The sequence below is a fragment of the Meriones unguiculatus genome, chromosome 8 (assembly GCF_030254825.1).
Source record: "Meriones unguiculatus strain TT.TT164.6M chromosome 8, Bangor_MerUng_6.1, whole genome shotgun sequence".
In the NCBI taxonomy this organism is placed as follows: domain Eukaryota; kingdom Metazoa; phylum Chordata; class Mammalia; order Rodentia; family Muridae; genus Meriones; species Meriones unguiculatus.
Window position 1 is genome coordinate 73,063,698 of NC_083356.1, and position 9,719 is coordinate 73,073,416.

Here is a 9,719-nt window from a genome sequence, read left to right on the forward strand (position 1 = left end):
GCCCCTAGAGGACAGGATGCCCCCGTCCCGGGCTTCGGAATTAGCAGTGGGCTGTTAGCACCACCTGGCCCTTCACCAGGCTCTTGGGTACCGACTCAGAATTCTGGCTCTCATGTTTGTGTGGCAAGCATTTTAACCCCAGAACCATCTCCTCAACCCCTCTGGGTACAACTTCTTTAGTTTGCTTTCATTTTTTAGGACCCGAGGTCTCACGAGTAGCCCTGGCTAGCCTGGAACTTGCTATGTGACTCACAGAGATCCGCCTGCCTTTGCCCCCCGAGTGGGGGCTTAAAGGCGTGAGCTACCATACCCTGTTGGGTGTGACTTTTTAATATTTGACATTTGCAAAATGCCTTTCCACACCTGTTTTCTTTCTTCCCTCCCTTCCTCCTACCTTCTTCCCTTCCTTTCTTGACACAGGGTCTTATGTAACCCAGGTTGGTCTCAAACTCCTCTTCCCTTTCTCTCTACTTGTCAAGTGCTGAGATTATAGGCCTGGGCCACCATTCCTGGCCTCTTTCTACATAAAAAAAAAAAAAAAGGAATCTTATGTAATGTCTCTAGAGGACTTTTCATGGGCCAGGGGGGAACATCTGGAGAATTCCATCCCTCCCTGACCCCTTCCTCCTCCTCCACAGCTTGTGGCCTCAGGCTGGGCAGGGTTTGAGGAAAGCCAGGCCTGCCTACTCTCCTTGTAGTCCTGGACCAGTGCACGAAATCACAGGCCTCTGGGATGTTCTGGGAGGGGGGAGGTGCTGAAAGAAGCCTCTAGATAGCTGGCTCTGCCTTGCCTGCCAGTGTATGTGTGTGCGTGCCTGTGTGTGTGTGAGTGCCCTTGTGAGTGTGCATGTGTGTACATGTATGTATGTGTATATGCATGTGAGTGTGTATGAATGTGTGTTTGTGTGTGCCTGTGTATGTGTGTGTGTGTGTGCGGAGCTCTGTTGGCCTCCTCTGGTGAGGAGTTTGTATGACAGAGGAGAGATAAAAGGAAGAACTGAGGAGTTGGGCAAAGGGGTTGTTTGCCAGCAGCCTCTGAGGTCTTAGAGAGCTGTGGAGTTTAGGGTCCGGTGTCTCCATTAAGGCTCTTGTGCCTCGGAGACCCTGAGGGTCTCATCTGCACACCCCACTCACCTGTCTTTCCCTCTCTGCCCTGTTGGGCTGCATTCAGACTCTGCAGCAGATCAGGCTCAGGCTGCCCCATGGCCGCTGCTGCGCCATTCCTGTCTTGGAATAGTCTTCCTTGGCTGCAGCCATGGGTTCTCAGGTAGGTTGTCATAGTGATGGAGGGGCTTGTGGTATTTGACAGGCAGGGTGGGGGCTGAGGGTGGCTGGCTTGGCCAGAGCAGGGCGAGGCTTTGGACAAGTGGCACGGCTCTGTAACAGCACCCACCCCTGGGTCCTGCCGAGCCAGGCAGGAGAGATCATTGGCTCTGGCTCTCCAGCCCTGGATGGTTAGACTGTGATGGAGCCTCACCTGCTTCTTGCTGGTCACTTCTGTTCTGCAGCCATGTTGAAAAGCAGACAGAAGATTACTCCCACAGTGTGTGTTGGCAGGAAGGTTATTCCAGTGGGAAGTGGGGGTCAGCGGGGGTTTCGTGGGGAGAGTAGCTCTGGGGCACAGACAGCCTTTGAGAATACTGTGGGGTGAGGGTGAGCCAAAGGCTAGGCTGGCCGGCTGGTCTCAAAGTGAGCGCTGAGGGGCCATGAGAGTGCATCTCTTCTTTCCTCAGGGCTTCTGGGATTTCTTACCATTTACCCTGTGCAGTCAGAGGCCCCTGGGAGTGGGGAGCAGAGTGGCACAGAGAGAGAAGCAATCCATTTGGGCAGATGAGGAGGCAGAAGCCAGAGGGCAAGGATGCCTGTGAGGGAACAGTTGGCTGGGGACACAGTGTGCCCCGTGAGTGGGCAGGGAGGGGTGGGCACACTCTGGCGTCTTGTATGATGGTCTCTCCATGGGAAGAGGAGTCAGGTTTCAGCTTGTGGCCACAGAGGGATGCAAGGGTGTCTTCATTCAGTCGAAATCATCTGTGGCCATGCAAAGGTCTCACCGCTGGACTGCAGGCCTGTGTCGTGGTTTCTGTGTTGCTAGTTAACTGGTCAGCTTCCACAGGCCCACAGCTTCCCCTAACATGCCCATTTTCCTATTTAACTATTTATATTTTGTGTGTGGGGAAGTGTGGGGGTAGGGTCACAGGCCCTAGCACACACAGAGGTCAGAGGTCAGCTTGTGAGAGTTGGTTCTCTTCTAACACCACTGGATTGAACTCAGACTGTCAGGCTTGGTGGTGTACCTGCTGAGCCATTATTCCCATTTAAAAAAAAAACAATTTATTTTTATTATTGTAAATTAAGTGTATATGTAGAGAGTCCAACTGACCTGCACACACTTACAGCTGGTGAGTAGCAAAGCTGGGATTTCAACCCAGGGCTCTGGTGACTACGTCTTAGCTCACATTTAAACTTCACAGAGAAGCAGCAGCCTCCTTCATCTCTGCTCCCACATGGCGAGGATGCGCCATCGCTGCTCTCCTGGAGGAGGAGAGTCTGTGCTGAGGTGTGCCACCTCTGCCACTGAGCTCTTCCGGTCACCTGTAAAGTAAGAGGGAAATAAGCCGGATCTTGCTCACTGCCACGCTTCTTTACTAGGTCGGTGAGAAAGGCTCAGGGGCCAGGAGCCCCTCTCCTCCCCCAAACCTGAGTAAGAGGCTCAGGGGAGAAGAGGAAGTGATAAAGGTAGGTTGGTGAGTGAGACTCTGGGAAGATGGCCGATGGTCCCGGGAGCTTTCACCTTCCTCCCACAGCCCCGCTCAGCATCCTCCGTGTGCCAGGCCCAGATGCAGCTAGCACCCTGTGCCTGAGGTTCCACCCTCTTCTTCTCTGTGCCAGGCATGAGGCTGGGTGCTGGGCTCTGGGAGCCAGGCCTGAGGTCTTACACCAGACCCCGGTTTGTGTGGGAAGTTGACTGGGTGCGTAGCCTCTGAGATAAGAGAGTGGCTTGTCTGAGATCTGCTGGGCGGCGTTGCTTGGGGGCCCGGTGTTTCTCGCCGTGGCTCACCACGCCCCTCTCTTCAGCCTCTCAGGTACTCCAGTCCGGCTTCAGATTCAATGTGTGGCCAAGGCTATTCTGGAACTGGGTCTTTCCCCACGGTTGGATGTCTCCATACCCAGGTTCTGAGGTAGTTTGGACAGGCTAGGCTAGCCTGCCACCAACTGAGCCATGCTCCTTTGAGGCAAGCTCAAACTGCCTCACAAACTCACACTCAAAGTGGTGTGAGCGTCCAGACAGGAGAGTTGCTCAGCCTTCAGGACGGGAGAGGTCCTTGCCCTTTGTCATGTGTCCTGAGGTCTGGGATGCTGGGGGCCAGGGGGGCCCCAGCAAACTCTTGGGTGTCCTCCATGCTCCACAGCTTGGGGCAGTCACAACTAGAAGCGCCCTGTAGGTTTAGGGCGCTTTTGAACTGAAGCCCAAGGTTCCCCTCACAGGAAGGAGGGCAGGAGGCAGGGCCCTCGGAACTCCGGCCAGCAAGAGCTCTGGGTAAAGGCCTGATCTGAGTTTTGATCTCAGGGACCCACATGATGGAGGGAGAGAGCCAGCCCTTCAAGTGTCCCCCGACCGCCCCACATCCGCTGTGGCACAGGTGTGCACTCCCCACCCCAAATGTTAAGGTTCATCCTGAAGCATATGTTGGGAATGGGTAGGCGAAGAAGCAGGAGATTCCAGAAAAGTCCAAGGGCAGCCAGAGCCAGAGGGGCCAGTTCCCACATGGGTCTGACAGTGCTGGTCCTGTCGCACTGCCGGGATGCATGGGACCCTGAGGCCTCCATGTCAGGGACAACCCCCAAGCCACAGGACTTCTCTAGGCCCTTCCTTGACGGTGAGCAGAGGGCCCGCCTGGGGATTTCTCTCCACGCCTCCCGGGCCCTCCAGAAAGCAGCGCTGGACCCCAGTGTGGTCTCGTCCATCTTCCTGAAGAGGCCTAGAGGCAGGGCCACCGGGTGGGCCTCTGCAGTCCGAGATGTTGGCCTCTGGCGCTGGGGGCTACAGATGGATTCTGAGGGAGGATAGGGCATAAGGAATTCCTCTTCTTATGATGGGATTAGGCTGTAAAGCACAAGACACACAAACTGAGATGTCAGGGAAACAGTGAACAGTGTGTTAGCATATGCGAAATATTTTAATATTACACTAAAATGTGTTTGAGGTTTATCTCAATTTCAAATGTGAAATTTGACTAGGTGTTCGTTATGATAATCTTAATTTTTTTACACTTATTTATTGTGCATGTATAATATGTAATATGTATGTTGTATATATGTATGGAATGTGTCTTTGTGTATGGAGATATGTAGTGTGTAGTCTGTATGTGCGGCTGTGTGTGGTGAATATACATGTATATATGTGTGTGGCATGGACAATGTTTGGTGTATGTAGTGTGCATATGTGTAGTGCGGTGTATATTTGCGCTTTGTATGTGTGTGGTGTTTGTGGTGTGTGGTAAGTATGTATGTGGTATGGTAGGTACGTGTCTATGTGCATATGTATGTGTGTATGTGGGATGTGTATGCATGGTGTGTGGCATGTGTGTCTTATGTATGTGTATATGTATATGTTTGGTGTGTGTATGTGTATGCCATGTATATGTGTGTATGTGTGTGTGGTATGTATGTGCATAGTGTGTGGTAGATGCGTGTGGTGTCTTCAGGTGAGTGTGGGAATGTGCACACCTGTACACACGCGTGAGGAGGCTGGACAGGACATGAGGTATCCGTGCTTGTGGCTCTTCACCTTGACACAGGTCTCGGCAGAAGCTCACCCTCTGAGACCAGCCGCTGGCCAGAGGACCCTGGGGATCTGAGGACCCTGAGGATGGACACGCACAGCTTCTTAGTGGGTGCTTGGGATTCGAACTCAGAGCAAGTGTTTTTGCCACTAGTATCTCCCCAGTCCCAAGTCCCTGTAAGCTTTAAGTGATGGCTGAGCACCCGGTGTTTTCCAGTATGGCTGTAGGAAGGTTGCTGCTCACAGCGTTTCTTCCCTGTCCCCCAAAATGGGCCTCATGGAGGATGAAATTGAGAAGAGGGCTCTGTGTACAGGGTCAGCAAGGGCCATTTGGGCCTCCTTCCCAGTCCCTGGAGCTGGACACACGTCAGCAGAGGCTGGCTCCCCAATGGCCATTAGAGGGATGTGGGATTTATTGGGTGGTTTACAGTCTATGGCCCAGCTGATCCAACAATGGCTATGGAGTCCAAGTGCAGCACTCTTTTTAAACAATTCTCCTTTATTTGGATTGTTTAGGCTTCTACCTCCCTTCCACTCAACTCTCAATCTTAAAATGTTAGCTGGGAGAGGGGGCCCAGACCCCTTTACTTCTTCTGGCTCTTTAGGGTCAAGGGGTCCTTTTAGGGCTCTATACCAATCTCCATCAACCACAGATGCAGCTAGCAGGCTCCTCCATACCACTGTGGCCTGAAGCATTTCTCTATGTCTGTCTGCTGCAAAGCACCACATCATCTCTGGTCTCTGGTCTCTCCAAACTGCTACACACCCTATGCCAACACTGAATGATGCACTGAATGCCACCTCTTTCTTGGCTCTCATATCTATACTGTCAGAGTCCTAGACCACGCCCCTATCCGTGCTGCACTTTAAAGCTGGCAAAAGCCACACTCACCACGACAATTAACAGGTGGACAAACTATAGCCCAACTGAAATCCCACACTTGGGATTAAAACAAAAGCATTTTTATACAACATACAAAGAAACCAAAACTTCAATTACATTCCAAGAATCCCGAAATTGCTCAGTCCAAGAGGCTGATGTCTCAGCTGGTCTTCAGCAAACGCTGGAATCCCCAAGAAGTATCCAGTGAGGGAATGGCCTTGCTAGCAAGGTGTAGAGTAGAGCTTTCTTCCATGTCCTTATAGGCCGCCAGCAGGAGGTGTAGCCCAGATTAAAGGTATGTCTTTCCTCCTCAAGACCTAGATGACAAGTAGGTCTTCCTACTTCAAATTATGCAAAAATTCCTCCCAGGCGAACCCTCTGTTTTGGATTTTAGCTAATTACAGATGTAGCCAAGTTGACCACCAAGAGCAGCCATTACGGGCCTGGACTTCGCCTTCCGACTTGCTCTAGTCCCACCCTGACTCTGTTACCTGGCTCTCACAGGCCCTCCCACTTTACCAAAGCCCAGGGTCAAAGGTGTAGTGACACCTGGCCAACCCCAGCATGTGAAGGCAGAGCCTGAGGGGTTCCGGTGGCCCCATCTCCTGGGACTAGCCTCCTTCCTTCATGTAGCACCTTTTCTACGACAGAAGAGCCAGTGTGGACACCATGCCCTGCTTCTGTTTCTGTCCCAGGTTGCCTCCTTGAAGTGATTGAGCCTTGAGCAGGTTCCACGTCCAGCTGCTTGCTAGCACGCTTGCCTGCCTGGGCTTCCCAGAATTTCCAGTTTAATTGCTCTTGGGAGGGCCATGGTGCTCCAGCTTGTAGGAGCTTTGAGGAGGCTCTGTAGCCTGTGGAGTATGTGGGTAGTCAGTGGAGTAGATGAGAGTGGCTGAGGAAGGGGCAAAGAGCAGACAGGGTTCCTCCGTGCTCGGCACTTCTCTACCCACGTGACTGAACACCACCTTCTGGGAGGATAAGCTGCAGCACGTCATGGGGGGGGGTCCATCCTTGGAAGTCCCTGGGTTTGCCTCCCTCAGACTTGGTGTAGCCTTAGGGACACCTGCCTTTCTCCTTCCCACGCATCATCTACCCATCATGCATTTTCCTACCTACCCACCCAGCATGCATGTATCCAGCCATCACCCATCCACCTACCCGATTGCTTACCTAATCATCTCTCCGTTTACTCTCTCACGTACCTATTGGTCAAACTGCCCACACTGCTCAGATGTCACCACCTACGAACACATGTGATTTCTCTATGTATCCATACTCCGTGCGTGCAGGTACACACTCATACAAGCACACATCCGTCTGTCCATGCACTCACGTGTCTGAGATTCACCCATTTACCCATCCATCGACTCCCCTACCTATCAAGGCAACCTATGGAAGGAAGATTTATTTTCGCTTACAGTTCCGGAAGGAGGAGAGTCCATGGCAGGGAAGCGTAGCAGCAAAGGGCTGGCATGGTGCCAGAAGCAGGGAGCTAGCTGAGAGACCATATCTTCTACCACAAACAGGAATCAGAGAGCAGGCTAGAAGTGAGGCAGGACTGTGAACCCTCAACCCCCTCAGTGCTATACATCCACCCATTCCTCCATCCATTCATGCATCATCCATCTACCCATTTATCTACTCATAGTTCCATGCACCTGTCTACTCCCATTCCCATTCACTCACAGCCATTTATCCATCTACCCATCTATCCATCCATGCATGAATCTACCCACACAATCAGCACATCCATCCATCCACTCACCCACCCAACTGCCCACCCATCCATGCATCCACCCATTCATCCATCCATCTACTTACCCATCCAACCACCCATCCATCCATCCATCCATCCATCCATCCATCCATCCATCCAACCATTCATCTATCCATCTACTTACCCATCCAACCACCTACCCATCCATTCATCCATCCATCCATCCATCCATCCATCCATCCATCCATCCATCCACATTCATCCATCCATCTACTTACCCATCCAACCACCCACCCAGCCAGCCAGCCAGCCAGCCACCCATCTGTCCATCCAGCCATTTACCCACTCAACCACCTATCCATCCATCCATCCATCCATCCATCCATCCATCCATCCATCCATCCACAAGTTCGTCCATCCATCTACTTACCCATCCACCCACCCACCCACCCACCCACCTACCCACCCATCCATCCATCTATCCATCCATCCATCCATCCACAAGTTTGTCCATCCATCTACTTACCCATCCACCCACCCACCCATCCATCCATCCATCCATTCATCAATCCACCCATCTACCCACCTACCCATCAATCCATCCATCCATCCACCCATGCATCCATCCATCTGTCCATTCCCCCACTCAAGAGTTGTAGGTCTCCTTTGTGCTGGGTCGTGAACTGGAAGTGGGATGTAAAATCATGAGCCGGGTCCTATCCCTCTTTAGGAACTCAGTGTAGTAGGAGAGACACATGTGGAAGCAGTGATGGTGAGAGAGCTGCAGGCACAGCACAGAGGTGAGTGAGTGAGTGAGTGAGGGGGAGGGGCCCTGTTCACTGGGCTAGAAGTGCAGGGCGGAGGACCATGGTGGATGTGACACTTGCCCACGACTTTGGGGAGAATGTCCAGATTTCTTCACTGTCTGCCTCCCATTGTCCTTCCTCTTCCTTGGGGAGGGCTCCCCTTCCTCCAGGCCGGGTCCCTTGTTCCCTCTCATACTCTTTGAGTGCTGGACTGTGGCCATCGTGAGTGGTGTTGCTGAGTCCGTTTCCCTCCTAACTGTGACGTCTTGGTCCTGCTCATGGCATTCACCTTCAGTGTCCACAGTGCGCGCACCTCCTGTGTTTTTGATGCTATCACCTCACTTTACTGTTCCCAAGCCAGCTGTGCAGGGACATGTCCAGGAGGGTCTGATGCCACGGCCTTGGTGGAGCCTCTGATGGCTGCCCTCGGTCATATTGCGTCAATGAACTCCATGGACCCTGTCATCCTTAATGTGTGTCGTTCTGCCTCTCCTTCATCCTTTCTGTGTGTGTGCACACGCACACAGAGGCTAGAGGTCAGTCTCTCTCTCGTGAGTGCATGTGGAAATCAGAGGATAACTTTGAATGTTGGTCCTTACCGTTCACCTTGTTTGGGATAGTCTCTTGGTGGGTGGCCCGTGAGCATCCAAGGTTTCTCCTGTCTTTTCCACAGGAGTGCTGACGGAAATTTTACAAGTTACAAGTTACAGATGGGTCCTGCTTTTACAGTCGTACCAGAGATTTGAACTCAAGCTTTCATGCTTGTGTGATAAGCACCTTCCTAACTGAGCCATCTCCCCAGCTCTTTCATTTTGAATCCTCCCTTTCCCTTTTCTTCCCTCTCCCTTCCCTTCTGTGAGTTTGTTTTTAACACACAATCTCATATAGTACCATACCTTGCTTCTTTCCTATGATGCTTTGTTCGTGCTTGGGTGTATCAGTTACTTGGCCCATTGCCATGACTAAACCCCCAACAAAGGCAACTCGGGAAAGGTTTATTTGGTATATTCATCCTGTCATGGAAGGGAAGCCCCAGTGGCCAGAGCTTGAGGCAGCTGGTCACAAGAAGTGGAAAGGGGAAGCTGCCTCTCAGCTCTCTTGCTCGTTTCTGTCACTCAGGGACCTCCACCCATAGAATGCTACCTCCCACACTTAGCGCTGGCCTTCCTACCTCAGCTCAGCCTGGAAACTTCCTCACTGAGCTATCCAGATGTTCCGTCTCCCAGGTGACTCTAGATCCTTCCTGGCTGACAGTCAATACTAGTACACTAGGCAGCCGAGGAAAAAGTATTTGGTCGTCCATAGTTCCCCTGACAGCAGCATTGCAATCAAGAACCAAAGGACCTCAGGAATCTCAATGGGCCCAGGAGCTGCAGGACTTGGGAGGCCAGAAGCTCTCTCCCAGTTCACCTCTTGGAACCTCCCTGATTGAGACTCCAAGACCTGTGCTCCTGTTGCACTTGTGCTCACCAAAGGGGCCATCGGAGCCTTCTCACTTCCCTGACCCTGGGCTAGTGACCTGAGAGGGAC